This window comes from Schistocerca cancellata, chromosome 5 (assembly GCF_023864275.1).
Source record: "Schistocerca cancellata isolate TAMUIC-IGC-003103 chromosome 5, iqSchCanc2.1, whole genome shotgun sequence".
NCBI lineage: Eukaryota > Metazoa > Arthropoda > Insecta > Orthoptera > Acrididae > Schistocerca > Schistocerca cancellata.
The window spans coordinates 10,474,290-10,493,785 of NC_064630.1; positions in this window are offsets into that span (position 1 = coordinate 10,474,290).

Genomic DNA, 19,496 nt, shown 5'->3' on the forward strand with positions numbered 1-19,496 from the left:
ACCTAAATAATTTGGAATTAGTTTTGGTCATCTGACGACTTTACAAGACGGTAAATAACAGCATCATCTGCAAATAATCTAATATGGCTGCGCAGATTGTCTCCTATGTCGTTAATATAGATCGGGAATAATAGAGGGTCTATAACACTTCCTTGGGGAACGCCGGATATTACTTCTGTTTCACTAGATGACTTTCCGTCTATTACTACGAACTGAGACCTTTCTGACAGGAAATCACGAATCCAGTCGCACAACTGAGGCGATATTTCATAGGCACACAGTTTGCTTGGAAGACGATTGTAAAGAACGGTGACGAAAGCTTCTGGAAATGTAAAAATATGGAATGGATTTGACATCCCCTGTCGATAGCACTCATTACGTCATGAGTATAAAGGGTTAGTTGTGTTTCACAAGAACCATGTTTTCTGAATGCGTGCTAAGTGTCAATAAATCGTTTTCTTCGAGGTAATTCCTACTGTTCGAACACAGTATATGTTCCAAAACACTACTGCAAATCGACATTACTGATATGGACCTGTAATTCAGCGGATTACTCCTATTTCCCTTTTTGGGTATAGGTGTGACTTGAGCAATTTTCCAGTCTTTAGGTACAGAACTTTCTGTGAGCCAGCGGTTGTATTTAATTGCTAAATATGGAGCTGTTGTATCAGCATACTCTGAAAGGAACCTGACTGGAATACGATCTGTACCGGAGGCCTTGCCTTTATTTAATGATTTAAGCTGCTTCGTTGCTCCGAGGATATATACTTCTTTGTTTCTCATCTTGGCAGTTGTTCTTGATTGGAATACAGGAATATTTACTTTTTCTTCTTTAGCGAAACAGTTTCGGAATACCGTGCTTAATAACTGTGCTTTAGTGGCACTTTCATCAGTGACTTCACCGGTGTTATCGCGCAGTGAAGGTATTATTAAAAGCATATTGCGTTGAAATACACGCTGTACTGACCCGTTTTGTGTACCACGCGGGATCACTGCCATCACTTATTACTTTATATAGTATGCAGGGTGAGTCACCAAACGTTACCGCTGGATATATTTCATAAACCACATCAAATACTGACGAACCGATTCCTCAGACCGAACGTGAGGAGAGGGGCTAGTGTAATTGTTTAATATAAGCCATACAAAAATGCACGGAAGTATGGTTTTTAACACAAACCTACGTTTTTTTAAATGGAACCACGTTAGTTTTGTTAGCACATCTGAATATATAAACAAATACATAATCAGGGCCTTTTGTTGCATTGTAAAATGTTAAGTACATCCGGAGATATTGTAACCTTAATTTGACGCTTGAGTACCAGTCCTCCGCTGTTCGATCGTGTGTATCGGAGAGCACCGAATTACGTAGGGATCCAAAGGGAACGGTGATGGACCTTAGGTACAGAAGAGACTGGAACAGCACGTTACGTCCACATGCTAACACCTTTTTATTGGTCTTTTTCACTGATGCACATGTACATTACCATGAGGGGTGAGATACACGTACACACGTGGTTTCCGTTAATTACGGAGTGGAATAGAGTGTGTCCCGACATGTCAGGCCAATAAATGTTCAATGTGGTGGCCATCATGTACCGTGTGTACCGTGGTGTGCCTACAACCCCAGAGGATATGAAACAACGTATTGTGGCAGCCTGCGGCGACATTACACCAGATGTACTGCGGCGTGTACGACATTCATTACGCCAGCGATTGAAATTGTGTGCAGCAAATGATGGCCACCACATTGAACATCTATTGGCCTGACATGTCGGGACACACTCTATTCCACTCCGTAATTGAAAACGGAAACCACGTGTGTACGTGCACCTCACCCCTCATGGTAATGTACATGTGCATCAGTGAAAAAGATGTACTTAAAAATTTGCAATGCAACAAACGGCACTGATTATGTATTTGTTTATATGTTCAGATGTGCTAACAAAACTAACGTGATTCCATTTAAAAAAAAAACGTAGGTTTGCGTTAAAAACCATACTTCCGTGCATTTTTGTATGGTTTATATTAAACAATTACACTAGCCGCTCTCCTCACGGTCGGTCTGTGGAATCGGTTCGTCAGTATTTGATATGGTTTACGAAATATATCCAGCGGTAACGTTAGGTGACTCACCCTGTATATCTCTCAACTGCCGTTGATACTATCTCTTTGAAATCATTCCACATCTTTTCTACGCTTACATGATCAGATCGGAAGGAGTGAAGACTGTCTCTTAAAAACGTGTTTAGAGCATTTTTATCAGCTATTTTCTAAATAGATATACTTTGCATTTCTTTTCATGGTTGTAGGTGTTACTGTATTCAGCCTAGCAGCAACTGCCTTGTGGTCGCTAATCCCTGTAAACGTCACGATACACCTTTTTTGTCCTGGGTTATTTGTTGCTAAGAGAAAAGTGAGGTGTGCTTTCGCAACCATTTACGCTTCGGGTGGGCTCATGAACTAATTGTTCAAAATAATTTTCTGAGAAAGCATTCAGTACAATTTCGGATGACGTTTTATGCCTGCCGCCGGCTTTAAACGTATGATTTTTCCAGCATATCTAGGACAGATTGAAGGCTCCACCGACTATAATGGTGTGACGGTGGTACCTATTTGAAATGAGACTCAAGTTATCTTTGAACTTTTCAGAACTATATATTCAGAATGGGGGGGGGGGGGGGGGGTAAAACGATACAATTAATATTTTAGTCCGATTCTCAAGTATGGCCTCAACAAATACAGTTTCATTACAAGGTAAACTACTTCTGACAGCAATAAATACTCCACCATCATCTGCATTTAATCTATCCTTTCTGAACACTGTTAGACTGTTTGAAAAAAATTTCGGCTGAACTTAATTTCGGCTTTAGCCAGCTTTCTGTACCTGTAACTATTGAGCTACAGTGATTTCTATTAGGGCTTGGAGCTCTGGTTCTTTCCGAACACGGCTACGACAATTTACAACTACAATACCGATCGTTTCTACAACTATCGTACTGTGTTTTACCTGCTCCCGTTTAGACGGACGCCCTTTCTGTGGTTTCTGGATTCCCTCTGACCTACAGCAGTTCACTCCTCGTGCTCCACCTTAGTTAAATCAGTAAGTTATCGAATAACACTCATCGAACTATGATGTCTCAATTAGCGCTTTTTATTAGCAACTAGCTTTGGTACATTCCTGAGACGAGGCACTATTAGTCAGTTCGCCTCGTGTACATTCACTTGATATAACCGTGAAGAGAGAGTACAATTCTTGCTTTACATTCAGCACTGAGAAAATATTTTCGCGATTTAATGGACCTGAATACTCTAAACACCCATTTCAGTAATGTAGACAGTATCTGAACAAATGTGTAGCGAGTAGATAGCGAATTCGGAAGACAAAGAACTGCACCAGGTTCACTGACAGGATACAATTGATATTTCATTTTATGATTGATCACTGCCCACATCTTCTAAACTTCAAACTGTTTCCTTTCCGCACACCTTAGTGTCAGGTGAATAAGTGATTAAAACCCCGCGTATTGATACCATTCATTTTGGTATTTGTGTTAACTGAATTCCATTAGACAGAAATTCTATTATATCTTTCAAAAAACTTCTTTGCCTGAATACGACAGTTCCACAGGTACAACCTGTGTTGTTTATTGCCTACAACAGTTGAATGCAGTTTTAGTCTAACGGTAGGCAATGATGATTTCAAGTTGTATCACAGCGGTGGAATAGCTATTTCCAGAAAAAAGCACATTTTTCACCTAATGAGCCAAACAAATAATGCCCCGTTTAAAATAACGGAAATCATGAAAATGAATGAACAATCCGCGTTGCACTTTATTTTTCCACATCACAACATTCGATGAAGTGTTTGCAGACAAATCAGTTGCAACGCGGCAGTTTGCTGGTTGGAAGAATCAACATTACAATCAAAACAGTCTGTTTCTGTAATCTCCATCTAGATTCTTGCGGCTTATTCAGTATACGAAGCGTGTGTGAAGCCACAATTTCAAATGTATCTGTTTACCAGAATTTAGAGAAGATATTCCAATAACTTATTGTTGCTGCGGTTTTTAGCCTGGTGATTGGTTTGATGCAGCTTGCGGCAGCGCGGTTTGTTTCTTCCTTCTTCTATCACCACCTACCTATAACTCGTTGCAGCAGATCGCCGATAGGAAAGCCGAGCAGAAACCTACCGTACTGAAACTCGCACCAGACTGCATACAACGTAACAATTCTCAGGATTGGGAAAAGGTCTTTATTTTGAATGAAAGGCGAAAATACTGGGAAAACTTCGGTATATTCTGAAGCCGTGCCAATCGTAACACAGTCATGCACGAAACCTTTCATTCACGTTAGCACGTTTCTTGGTAACGTAGTTCCCGAATTCTGAACAGCTACTAATCATTGGTGCACAGTGACAGATGGTCTGAAGCGGGTTCAGTCTAATACGAAGTTCTAATTTTCATCTACCAGAGTACAATAGCAGGCAGAGACAATTCAAGAAACAGGTCAAGAGAATGTTTTGTGAATTTTTCTGTTTATTTCTTGAAGGCTTTTTGTTTACTTATGTTTCTACAGTTTTGTATATGCTTTTAGTAGTGTGAATGATGCGTGAATGTGGTCTAAAGTAAATATGTAGATCATTGTTCAGTGATTAACGTCGTACGATGGGGAATTTTGTGTCATAATATGTTAAGTACGTTTATGGTAAAAGGAAAGCTAATTCGAGTGCTAATGAAAATAGTTAATAACGTAAAGTGTAAACAAAATATCAGAATGTTGAATAAAATTATAAACAGCCGACCAGTTGCAATGGATAAAGAATTATTTATCTAGGTTTCGACAAATATAAATTTCTCTTTTTCAGAAGGTAAGCTAAGGACAATGAACATCATAGCTTACATTAGCAAAGTATGAAACTTAAGTCAAGAATATTTTTTTTTCTTTATTGTATTTCAATTCCCAATTGGGTCGGGCTGGCAGCAGCATATGCGCTGCTCTTCAGCCGAAAGACATAGAACAAACAATAGAAGATATTTGAAAAGAACATAGATATAAAAAAAGGGGAACATCACGAAAGGCAATAGACAAAAAACTGGGTGACCGTAAAATGGAGATAAAAATAACTGTTAAAACTGTTTAAAAGTAGCACACACAAAAAGCCACACACTGCGACAATTAAAAGAACACAAGGCACAGTATGACTGGAGCATAAAAGGTATCGACGGATGGTGTAGCACATAGCAAACACTGACGGCGAACCTCAAGGCAGTACACAATTATAATCACACCTATTGATGCACAGGAGAAACAGCACTAAACACAACACTGATGTGGCACACTGACAATGATCAAAACAGAGGATCTGCCAGGCGCAAGGAGATGAGGGAGACTGGAAGAAGGGAGGGAGGGGAAGAGGTGGGGGAGATGAGCGGGGGGCGTGCTGAAGAGGGCCAGGTAGGGAGGGATGTGGGAAGGAAAGAGGCAAGTATGGGGTGCAGGGTCTCAGGGGAGAAGGGAGGGGGAAGGAGGAAAATCCTCTCTGGGAGAAGGAGGGAAGAGGAAAAAAGGGGGCTCTGGAGAGGGGGGGGGGACAAGGCCAGGTTATAGTTGGAAGGAAGGGTAGATGTCACGGCGAAGTTCGTCATCCGGGAGGGGGAGGTGTTGGAAATTGCCCTGATGAAGGAGATGGAGGGTGTGGAGGTGGAGAGAGGGAGGGATACAGCGATAGAGGCGCGGCAACGGGCGGGGGGTGGAGAGGAAGGAGGAAACCAGAGGGTGGGGGGGATCAAGCCTGCGGATAACGTAAAGGATGCAGAGATGTTGGAGGAACAGGAGGAGGTGGGGGAAGGGGATCAGTTCATACAGGAGCCGTGTGGGGGAAGGAAGGCGGATACGGAAGGCAAGGCGGAGCGCATGGCGTTCAAGGATTTGGAGGGCCTCGTAAAAGCGCGTGGGGGCGGAGATGCAGGCAACGCTGGCATAACAGAGGAAAGTCAAGAACAAATTTTAACACAAATTAGAGAGCTCTTGCATTACAGAAATATGAGAACGACGACTGGTACTTACAATTTGAGATTAGTAAGGACTAATGTACCATCGCCGTTTTTACAAATGTCGGCATAGATCCATTTGTCAAAAATGAAATATAGCCCTAGAATTAGGGTTTGTCACGTAAATGTAAATTAGTACATGGATCTTGCAGAGCTCACAACCGACTGAGTGTAATCGGCGAGCGTAGTTACTCTGAGACCAGGTCATGGCGAGAACCATGTGCCAATTGGCGTACAATGGCAACGAGTAAATTATCAATATTAGTAACGTCCTTAGATAAAGTAACAATAAAAAGAAGGAAGGCGTTTAACATTCCCGTTATAACAGTATGGGAGCATTGGTACAAATAATGTAGTTATACATAAAAAAAACAGGTGGCGCTTACGCCGAGAGAATTACGCCCAGTGGCATATACAGCCAAAATATAAAAATTACATTACTATATTAGTGAAGCCCACAAACGGCATATATGTCAGAACTTTAAAATTGACAATAATGGCTCTTAAGACAGAATTACGAACCCTGGTACACAATCCAGTTAATACACATTCGCAGGGAACCACAGTTTTAGAGCCAGACAAAATCACTTAAGAGCCGATGTAGTGGCAAATATACATCGTGAGAAAACCACATTACATAAAGGGTAGTGAGCTTAAAGCATTGAAGGTGCATCATAGCTTCCTGAGGAAATAGACCACTAAGGTTACCAGCATTAATATTATACCATAAACAGTACAGGCTTAAAGCCTTCGAAAAATTGTCTACAAGCAAGGTTCAACTGGTCGTTCAGTATATTACCGTCCTTGAGCTCTAGATGTTTGAAAATTTGTAACTCTTCCCACAGATCTAATCTACGCCCTTTGACATCTCTGTGTAGGATAACAGTGTCTTCTAAATGTTTAGGCGTATGGCCGGCTATCAAGAGGTGTTCAGCAAATGTAGAGCAGTGTATATTCGCTCCTTTTTTACCTAATAGGTGTTCTTTATATCTTGTTTTCACAGCTCTGCCTGTTTGACCGATATAATACGCAGGACAGTTATTACAGGTTAGTTTGTAAACCCCTGAATTGGAAAACCAATCGCCGGCAATCTCTACTGAATGTACAAGATTTCTTTTTAAACTGTTATCTGTAGAGAAGGAGACGTTACAGTTATATTTTTTCATTAGAAGACGTTTTGTCCTATACGATATATTACCCAAGAAAGGAATGGAAATACATTTTGTAGCTTCTTTGCTATCAGTGGGGAGGTTTTGCTCAAAGTCGAACAGTTTTGGGAAGTTTTCTTACTGAACAAGTAATCAATCATATCCTGATTGTACCCATTATTAACCGCAATCGCTTTGATGACATTCAATTCTTTTTGTTGATCGACAGGTAATGAAGAAGTAGTTACCATACGGTGAATGGCACAATGAAAAAACGCCAGTTTATGAGCTTTTGGATGAGTTGAGTCAGCAGGGATGACATTATCTGAATACGTTTCCTTACGGAAGATACTGGAATTGAAGGAACTATTCTGTATAGAAATTGTTAAATCGAGGTAGTTAAGTTCACCTTTTTCATTCTGAAGTTCTTTTGTGAAGGAAATCTTTTCATGTAAACCGTTGAAAGTATTGAAGAGAAGCTCTAACTCATGATCAGTACAGTCAAAAGCAATGATAATGTCGTCAACATAACGTGCATAATAGCGGCTTTTGTGGCGTAATTCATAACTTGAATTAAATAACGTTATTTCCAGGGCGTTGATGAAAACATCTGCTAAAATACCCATTGCTAAACCATCTGGTTGCACATACATTTTCCCATTGAACGTGAAATAATTGTATTTCAAAACGATTTTAAGCAAACTAATCAATTCCGCAATCTGAATTTCACTTAGTTTTTTATGTTTTAGTAGATTATTTTTTACAAGGGCTATGGTTTCATCGACCTGGACATTTGTATAAAGACTGACGATGTCAAAGGAAACCAGTCTAGTGTCAGGTGTACAGCTTACAGTTAGGATGTTGTTGATTAATTCCTTGCTATTTTCAACCGAAAAATTATTTTCAAATATGAAAGCATCTTTAATTTTAAAATGGAGGCGCCTAGTGAGTGTGTGATGTGGACTACCTATTCCATTCAGTACAGGGCGAATCGGGTGATTTTGTTTGTGCAGTTTAAACTGACTTCTGAGCACGGGTGGTTTCGGCTTCATATTTATAAGCCCTTTCTTTTGAAAGTTATTGAACAAGCTGACAGAACTAGCTAAAGTACGCCGGATTTCATTTTGCAATTCCGCGGTTGGATCTACGGTAACCTCGGTGATGTCATTTTCCTCAAAAAACTTTACAGTCTTTTCTATATATTCATTTTTATAAGCCACGACAGCAGTGTATCCTTTGTCACTCTTAGTGACTAAGGCGTCGTGTTCCCTCAGTTTACGATTAATGCCTTTTACTATACTATATTCGCCCGACTGAACATTCGGAAGTAATTTGATTTCTTTTTCTATTATGTTATTACATTCGTAGGTACATTTGACTTGCTTGAATATTTATTTCGCGAAAAAGTACAGTTCGAAAGTTTGTTATTTGTTGATTGGTACGTCATGAAAAGCTTGGAGTAATGCGGCGGGATAATGTTTTTCTATTGGACTTAAAGAAAACTGTCCAATCAGAACGGAGTATTCTACCCGCATCTTACTCATTCTCCCGATACACAGGCACTAGACAGGAGCGATATATGGCGCCATGCCTCAAGCTCTCCACGCTATTCAATCCTGTGGGAAGTACCACATCTCCGAATGATTACTACAACCTACATCAATTTGAACCCGCTTATTGCCGGCCGCGGTGGCCGAGTGCTTCTAGGCGCTCAGTCCGGAACCGCGCGCCTGCTACGGCCGGAGGTTCGAATCCTGCCTGGGGCATGGATGTGTGTGATGTCCTTAGGTTAGTTAGGTGTAAGTAGTTCTAAGTTCTAGGTGACTGATGGCCTCAGATGTTAAGTCACATAGTGCTTAGAACCATTTGAACCTGCTTATTGTATTCATCTCTTGACTTTCCTCTCTGATTTTCACCCTTCCACCACCCCCCCCCCCCCCCCCCCCACCGCCCAACCCACCGCACCAAACGTATTTCACCATTAAACTGGTTATCTGTTGATGTTTCAGAATGTTTCCCATCAACTGATCTCTTCTTTCAGTCAAGTTTTGCCACAAAATTCTTTTCTCTCCTATTGTATCCAGTACCTCCACACTAGTAATGTAATCAACACATCTACTTTCAGCATTCTTCTGTAGAATCACATTTCAGAAGTTTTATTTTCTTCCTGTCTAAACTGGTCATCGTCCATGCTTCACTTCCCAACACGCCTACACCCCAGACAAATACCTCTCGAAGGACTTCTTAACGCCTTGTCGACGGTAACAAATTTCTCTTACTCAAAACGATTTTCCTACTGTTGCCAGTCTACATTCTATATCCTCTCTACACTGGCCAACATAAGTTTTTTTTTACTGCCAAAATAATAAAATTCATGTACTGTACTACTTCTAGAATCTCATTTCCAAATGTATTCCGTTGCTCTTCCTTTGCTTTTATTGATGTTTTCTTATATCTGGATCATATTGAGCACCACAGCTTACACTAATGTCAGTTATTAATGAAAACTACCTCAGATGTATTATTACAAGTTTATTGTGTTATGACCAGCTTCGTTCACTGAACATTATCAAATCGACATTCTGATGACATTCAATGAATGGAACCAGTCATAAGGCGATAAATCTGTAGTAATACAGCTGAAGTGGTTTCAATTAATCATTATCGTCTTATTTCTTACTTTTGAGACACTGCCCATTCCGTTCGACTGATCTTCCAAGTCTTTTGCTGTCTCTGATAGAACAACATGTAATTGGCAAACACCCGTTTTTATTTCTTCTCCCTGGGCTTTGTTTCCTTCTCCAACTTTTTGTTTGCTTTCTTTTACTGCTTGCTCAATGTACACGTTGATTAACATCTGGCATAGGTTAAAAGCAAGTCCCACTTTCTTCTCAACTACTGCTTCCCTTCTCATGCCCCTCGGCTAATGTCACTGCCGTCTAGTTTGTGCACAAGTTGTAAATAGCTAGTTTTTCAATATCTGCTACATACAGAATTTAAAAGAGACTATCCACTCAGCATTATCAAATCTATCTCTAAGTCTACAAATACTATGAGTGTGCGTTTGCCCTTCTTAATTTGTAATGTGAAATATGACTTAGGGTCACTATTGCCTCGTGCGTTCTTGTGTTTCTCTGGAATCCGAACTGATCTTCCCCCTGGTTGGCTTCTACCAGTCTTTCCAGTTCTTCCATTCTTCGATAACGTGCTCGTGTTAGTATTTTGAAATAATGATTTATTCAACTAAGCCGGCCGATGTGGCCGAGCGGTTCTAGGCGCTACAGTCTGGAACCGCGCGACTGCTACGGTCGCATGTTCGAATCCTGCCTCGGGCATGGATGTGTGTGATGTCCTTAGGTTAGTTAGGTTAAAGTAGTTATAAGTTCTAGGGGACTGATGACCTCAGATGTTAAGTCCCATAGTGCTCAGAGCCATTTGAAACATTTTTTATTAAGCTGATAGTCCGGTAATATTCACACCTGTCGGCAACTGATTTCTTTGGAATTGGAATTGTTATGTACTTCTTGATGTCTGAGAATTTTTCGTTTGTCTCAAAAACGTTTCACAGCAGTAGCAATAGTTTTGCCATGGGTTGCTGTCCGAAAGGTGTCAGTAGTTCTTACACAATGTCATCTACTGTGGGGAACTTGTTTCTACATAGAGTCCTGTGAGAAAAGTAACAAGACTGACAACACTGCGAAGGTGTCAGTAGTTCTGACACAATGTCATCTACCGTGGGGACCTTGTTTCTACATAGAGCCCTGTGAGAAAAGTAACAAGACTGACAACACTGCGAAGGTGTCAGTAGTTCTGACACAATGTCATCTACCGTGGGGACCTTGTTTCTACATAGAGTCCTGTGAGAAAAGTAACAAGACTGACAACACTGCGAAGGTGTCAGTAGTTCTGACACAATGTCATCTACCGTGGGGACCTTGTTTCTACATAGAGTCCTGTGAGAAAAGTAACAAGACTGACGACACTGCGAAGGTGTCAGTAGTTCTGACACAATGTCATCTACCGTGTGGACCTTGTTTCTACATAGAGTCCTGTGAGAAAAGTAACAAGACTGACGACACTGCGAAGGTGTCAGTAGTTCTGACACAATGTCATCTACCGTGGGGACCTTGTTTCTACATAGAGTCCTGTGAGAAAAGTAACAAGACTGACAACACTGCGAAGGTGTCAGTAGTTCTGACACAATGTCATCTACCGTGGGGACCTTGTTTCTACATAGAGTCCTGTGAGAAAAGTAACAAGACTGACGACACTGCGAAGGTGTCAGTAGTTCTGACACAATGTCATCTACCGTGGGGACCTTGTTTCTACATAGAGTCCTGTGAGAAAAGTAACAAGACTGACAACACTGCGAAGGTGTCAGTAGTTCTGACACAATGTCATCTACCGTGGGGACCTTGTTTCTACATAGAGTCCTGTGAGAAAAGTAACAAGATGACAACACTGTGAAGGTGTCAGTAGTTCTGACACAATGTCATCTACCGTAGGGACCTTGTTTCTACATAGAGTCCTGTGAGAAAAGTAACAAAACTGACAACACTGCGAAGGTGTCAGTAGTTCTGACACAATGTCACCTACCGTGGGGACCTTGTTTCTACATAGAGTCCTGTGAGAAAAGTAACAAGACTGACAACACTGCGAAGGTGTCAGTAGTTCTGACACAATGTCATCTACCGTGGGGACCTTGTTTCTACATAGAGTCCTGTGAGAAAAGTAACAAGACTGACAACACTGCGAAGGTGTCAGTAGTTCTGACACAATGTCATCTACTGTGGGGACCTTGTTTCTACATAGAGTCCTGTGAGAAAAGTAACAAGACTGACAACACTGCGAAGGTGTCAGTAGTTCTGACACAATGTCATCTACCGTGGGGACCTTGTTTCTACATAGAGTCCTGTGAGAAAAGTAACAAGACTGACCACACTGCGCGGGTGTCAGTAGTTCTGACACAATGTCATCTACCGTGGGGACCTTGTTTCTACATAGAGTCCTGTGAGAAAAGTAACAAGACTGACAACACTGCGAAGGTGTCAGTAGTTCTGACACAATGTCATCTATCGTGGGGACCTTGTTTCTACATAGAGTCCTGTGAGAAAAGTAACAAGACTGACGACACTGCGAAGGTGTCAGTAGTTCTGACACAATGTCATCTACCGTGGGGACCTTGTTTCTACATAGAGTCCTGTGAGAAAAGTAACAAGACTGACAACACTGCGAAGGTGTCAGTAGTTCTGACACAATGTCATCTACCGTGGGGACCTTGTTTCTACATAGAGTCCTGTGAGAAAAGTAACAAGACTGACAACACTGCGATGTCAGTAGTTCTGACACAATGTCATCTACCGTGGGGACCTTGTTACTACATAGAGTCCTGTGAGAAAAGTAACAAGACTGACAACACTGCGAAGGTGTCAGTAGTTCTGACACAATGTCATCTACCGTGGGGACCTTGTTTCTACATAGAGTCCTGTGAGAAAAGTAACAAGACTGACAACACTGCGAAGGTTTTGGCAACGCTGTGCTGTTATACTTGGGTAGGCTGGTGCGTTGGTCACTTCCAGATGCTCAGTCAAAGTTTCAGCTACGTACAGCCATCAACTGAGTTCTGAGAGCGCCATCGATGAACTTGTGTCTTTGTTGTGTGTTACGGAAATGGAACAGTAGATTTTAGAGTTGTGTTATGCAATCACATTTTTGTCTTTAGCGCGGGAATCCGAGGGTGTGACCTTTTTCCTTTGAAAAGCCGAAACAGGTCTATGGGGATCATATATTATCAAGAGCACAATTTTTTCGCTGCCACAAATCATTTTTGGGAAGCTGAGAACACATTGAAGACAGGCCTCGCTCAGGAAGACCTTCAGCTTTGAAAAACGACGCAAACGTTGTGCATAAAGAATTTTTTCCCCCAGGATAAAGTGCCAAACAAGTGTTTTTCAAATATGTCCTTCAAATGCTCAGAAAAAGGATGAATCGAGTGAAACCATAGGTTGCAGAGAAGTGAATGATGCATCAAGACAACGCCCAATGTCACACGGCCACTTCCACCTCGAAATTTATGACCTCAAGAGGGAATCCTGTTGTTCCACAACCCTCTCCACCCCCATCCCCCCTCTCCACTATGCATCTGGTCTGAGTTCGTGTGACGTGACTGGGAATAACGAATCCGGCTGTGTGTAGCTGCCGAAGGAAACTAAAGGGAACAAGACTGTTGTTTAAAAAAAATCACTTTGGTACATAAAACAATCAGTCTCTCTACTTTTGTCATACACCTTATAGGTCTTTCAATGCACTGCTGAATTCTTCTCTCAGTATCGTGTCTCCCATCTCGTCTTCATCTACGTCTTCGTCACTTTTTATAAGGTTGCCTTGGAGTTCATCGCCCCACTGTATACTCCTTTCACTTTTCATTTTTTCCTTCTTTGCTTACTACTGGTTTTCCATCTGAGCTCTTGATATTCGTGTGGCTGCTTCTCTTTTTTCCAAAAGCGTCCTTAATGCTCCTGTGGGCGATACATGCCTTTCCTCGAGCAATGCATGCTTCTATATCCTTGCACTTGTCGTCTGGCAATTCCAGCTTAGCCACTTTCTATTTCCTGCCAGCCTCATTTTTTAGACGTTTTGGATACCCTTTCACCCGCTTCATTTACAGGATTTTTATATTTTCTCCTTTCACCAGTTCAAAATCAATATCACCCGTGGTATCCAAGGATTGCTATGTCTTGTTATTTAACCTATCCGAACGTCTGCAGCATTCACTATTAAATAGTAAATAGAATAATAATAAAATAATATGTAGTAGGCGAAGGGATCATGGTCAGAGACGAAATTTTTATTTCTCGCCGTTACCCATTCGTCTTCTACTGAATTCCTTTGCTCTATTTAAGTCTGTGTTGGCCTACTCCTCCTTCTGAAATTCTGAGCAATCTTCGGTTCTTTCAAGTCATTCCGGTTCCGTCTCCTTAATCTCCTACCATTTCTCAGTTTCTTCGATTTTAATCTACAGTTCATAGCCCCTAAATTATGGTCAGAGTCCCCCTCTGCTCCTGCAAATGTCTCACAGTTTAAAATCTGCTTCCGAAATCTCTGTCTTACCAGTATATTTTCAATCTGAAATCTTCTGGCGTCTCCATGTATGTTCCACGTGTAAAAGCGTCTTCCGTGATTCTTAAATCTTGTATTAGCGAAAATTACGTTATGCTGTACAAGTTACAACTGGCTGCTTCCTTCAGTCCGTATTCACTCAATACTTTTCCTTCTCTTCATTTTCCTTCTATCAAAATCCTGTCTTCCATCACAACTAAATTTTCGTCTCCTTTAACTATCTTAATAATTTCTTTCGTCTCATAATATATTTCTTCACTGTCTTCGTCATCTGCAGAGCTAGTTAGCATAAAAACTTGTTTATATATGCTTGTACTATTGTGACAGGTGTTGACATCATGTCTTTCTGGGCTACGATGCTGCGTTCCCTTTGCTGCTAGGTGGTGTAGGGGTAGCGGCTTTGATTAATCAAAACGCCCTCGGTCCAGGGTTTCAATAAGGCCTCTGCTTAAATTTTTATTAATAATCGGCATTGGCGGCCGAAGTCTTCCGGCGTACGAAGTCAGCCTCATTACGCCAACGGCCTTGTCAAAGAGGGCGGGAGAGCGGGCAGAAGAGGTTCAGGGCACTCTCTTGTCCTAGGGGTGGGAAACTGCCCCTAAAGGTGGGAGACCAGCAATGATCAACGGCATGAGGGTGCAGAAGGCAATGAATTCCTGAAGGACCAAATTGCTGAGGTCTCGTTCCCTAGACTTACGCACTACTTAACCCTAGCATTACCAACGTATTTTTTGTTACATGTAATACCAATGGGGGGGCCTCAAAGGCCCATAAAGAATACCACAATTTATTTTATCATAAATCAAGTTTATTTACTTCTGATACCTCTAATAACAATTCAAAATGCTTAGACATTGTTTTTGTATACTGGATAATAAAAGATGTTATTATAATAGGAATAAAATGAACAAATCACGAGATTCAGTTTATAAATTTTTTGGAATAATGTTTCAAAATAGTGTTTTCTTATAAAAACGACTTTTTTAATTCGATACACTACATGAAGCAAACAAAATTTACTGTCTCATTCTGCAACGCATTTTTCACACAACACTGTCTTCCTGCAGTGTTTCCCACAGACGTGTTTGTGGCACTGAGAGCAGGTAACAGTTGACTTTCCCAGCTTGTTGTACTCGATCTTTTTAGATGCAGCTTCTTGGCAGCATAGGTGGCACCGTCCACGTGTTCCTGGTTCTGCTGTTGAGGATGATGGTTCTACAGAGCAGCTGAGCTTCCGTTGTGTGATGCTTTCCATTGCCATTATTACTGGCTTCTGAAGTCCATACAAATTTTGTGCCCGTTTATCTACTTGAGATCTTATTAGTTCGAGACCTAAGTTAGTGAAAAAAACTCTTCTGCGGTTTAGCAAATTCTTTTTCCAATTCGGAAAGTTGAGGAGGAAGAGTGAATATGCATTTATTGCTGCTATGTCAATGAGTGTGTAGAAGAGGGACAAAGGCCATCTTCTTGTTCCTCTCTTTGTGCTGTAGTGTCTTGCCATCTGGTCTATGGTGTCCACGCCTCCCTTTGTAGAATTATAAAAAAGATTTATGTTAGTCTTTTTTGAGTCTTCATTCAACACCCCTTCTGAGTGATAAGTTGAAAGCATCAACAGCAGTCGTTTTGGCTTCTCGCGGACTAGCGTTGATGCAAGAGTAACTGGTGGCCTCTGTGTCTGAGGGTCAGTATAAGCAAAGATGGAAGAGTGTAAACTGCGGCCAGTTGTAGTCTTCAGCTCTTCAGGTATGTGTCGTCTGTTAGACTGTAGGGTGCCAACAAGTGTGAGGTGAAAATCATTCCATAGAGTCTCAGCAAGCTCCACTGAAGTATAGTACCGATCTGTGGTAACATTACGGCCTGATTTTTCAATAGGTTTTATTAGTCTCTTTACAATTTCCATCGGTCCGTTTGAATGCTGTGTATTTCCTGACTTGCCTGTATAGATGTCCATGCTGATCACATATCTAGTCTCAGAATCAGACAGCATTCGAATTAGAATGCCGTATTTTCCAGGTTTATTTTTTAGAAACACCTTGAATGGACAGCGACCACGGAACAAAGACAACATCTCATCCACTGTTGTATGTAGACCAGGAATGAAATACAATGGAAGTGAAGAATTGAAGCTTTCAAAAATTTCCCTCATTGGAGCAAACTTGTCAGTCTGGCGACAAATTTCTCTTGTGTTCTTATCATCAAACCTCAATATTTTAGTCAATTCGAAAAATCGGGTCCGACTCATTGATCCATAGTACACTTGTCGGCCCTGAAGCAAAGACCATAAATCTTGGACAGGTATCTTATTGTCATGATTTGAACCCATGATTAGGAAGAGTCCTATATAACAAAATAACTCATCTTCATCTGTGTGCTGAATACCTAGTCGAGAAGCCTCTTCATTTGAGTGTAGTTTTATTAGATTCATAATTTGAGGTGTAGAAAAGAGCTCTATAGCCTCTTTCGGAGACGCAATTCTTCCTTGTTGTCCTAGCCCCATTCTTTCTCGCACTATATTTTGTACAGAACGCCGATATTGTAGAGATGGCTTCGTAATATACTCTCGTCCACTTTTTGCAATGAATTTATCACATTCCGTATCATTATCATCTGGTGGATTGGCTTCAACCTCATCTTCATTCTCAGACGATGAATCAGTTCTAATTTCTTCCACATCATTATCCCTTCACTTTCCTCTAAATCTGATTCGTTCACAACTTCTTCTAGCACTCTTTCAATGGAACTATCACGTAAACGATGTCTACTCATGTTGCTGGTTCAACAGCAGCAGAAACACTGAAAATAACAATGGTCCGCTTCATAATAATATGTCTGAAGGCAACAATGCCAAAATTCGTTTCATGGTAAGAATTTGAAACGAGAGACTCAACCTCGTATATCTTTCCTTGCTATTACCAACGGGTGGGCTTCTAAGTAAATGAATTTTAATTACATTTTTATTCCGAAATTCTGTAATGACTCAATAGTACATTCAATAACGAACAATTACCTTTACTTTCAAGTTCATATATCAAAGGGTGTGGATACAACATAGAAAAACTGAGTCAGTGGGCCTAGGAGGCCCCCCCCCCGTTGGTAATGCTAGGGTTAAACTAACTTATGCTAAGAGCAACACACACACGCATGCCTGAATCCGTGACATGGCGCCTCAAACCGCGCTGCCACTACGCACGGCTGTACGTCACTGCATGGCCGTGAAACATGGACTGTGGGAAAACCGGAACAGAAGAGAATCGAAGCATTTGAGATGTGGTGCTACAGAAGAATGTTGAAAATTAGGTGGATCGGCAAGGTAAAGAATGAGGAGGCTCTTAGCAGACTCGGAAAGGAATAAGTGGAAAACACTGATGAAGATAAGAAACAGGATGGAAGGACATCTGTTAAGACATGAGGGGATGACTTCCATGGTACTAGAGGGAGCTGTAGAGGGCAAAAACTGTAGAGGAAGACAGATATTGGAATACATCCAGCAAATAACTGAGTACGTAAGTTGCAAGTGCTACTCTGTGAGGTTGGCACAGGAGAGGAATTCGTGGCGGACCGCATCTACCCAGTCAGAAGGCTGATGACCCTAAAAATTTCTACTTACAATAGCTTACCTGCATTTCTATTTTCTTTTTCATTGTTATGGACTACCCCTGCCTTAGCGGTATTTGATTTAGAGTATATAACCACGCACTCAACTGACCGAAATGCTGTTCATTCTGCCACCGAACTTCACTAACACCATTACATCTAACTTCAACCTGTCAATGTCCCTTTTTAAATTTTCTAACCTTGTTGCCTGGTTAAGGGGTGTAGCATTCCACGCACTGCCCCACAGTGCCCCAGGTTTGTTTCTGCTGATGATGACATTCTCTTGAGTAGTCGCAGCCCGGCATTCCTCATGTGGGACTATTCTACCTCCGAAATATTTCACCCAAGAGGATGAAATCATGATTTAGCCGCACAGCAGAGTTCCATGCCCCTACAAAAAAATATGGCTGTAGTTTCCCTTTGCTTTCAGCTGTGCACAGTACCATCACAGCAAGGTCATATTACACGCTGATGTTACAAGGCTATATCAGTCAATCGTCCACACCGCTGCCTCTGCAATTACTGAAAAGGCTACTTGCCCTCTTCAGGCACCACGACATTGTGTCGATCATCGATCGACCTTACGGTAGGGTCATGTGTATCGTTGAGCCAAGCATACCACCCTACCATAGCACAATCAGTGCTTCGTGGGGGCTCCCATACTCTACAGGGAGATACTTAACAACCCTGAAATTACATTTGTTCAGCTCTCCACCTGCGTATGAAACAGACTTACGTACGGCTTAATCGTCTACATAGTATGCTAGTAATTTTTGTTTCTTGCAAAAACTTTTGAACAATTTTTAACACTTATACAAAAAAAAATTACTAACGGCAAGGCATGTATGAAACTTGAAAATCACTTTCACGTAACATGTTCGTTCTTAGTTAGTTCAACATTTTATTTTTTTATCATATTTTCATAAATACGTCAGATAGCAAGTGGGTTACTACACATTTTAAATACACTGGAAATGTCTACGTCACTCGCGACCACAGATTTGCAGTTACCTCGCAAACTGTTCATTTGCGGGTCTATATCTACTGGAACATTCTAGCTTCCATTATACAACATACGTACCCCAGTGTCAGTTTTCGATATTCTGAAACACCCTGCGTTTCTCGTTTAACGTTAACTTACTGTTTGCGAGTAAAATAAGGAGAACCTCACAGATGATGGTGTAACACCACGGAAACATACGTGGGCGAAGATAGATACTAAGAAATTACGATTCGCTCATGTCAAAACCTTCAAAACATATGTATGTATCCTGTTGAGTGGAGCATATCTGTTATAAATTTGGAATGAGAACCATAGTTTGTCACTACGGACGCTCCTCCACACACTCACAATTGGTTGTCAGGCACGAGATCGGCAGCCAGCAGAGGTCTTTCAAGACGTCATAAGAATACTTGAGAAGCGGGTTTACTTTGAGACGAGACTACTACTATCCGCCAAAAATAGTGAAAGTGAGTAACACAGGTCTTACGAATATTCCATCTCAGGTAAGCAGTGCTTTTTTGTTTGTATGAGGATTATATTGGATGTGCACATGTGTTGTGGTAGTCATACGCGACCTAC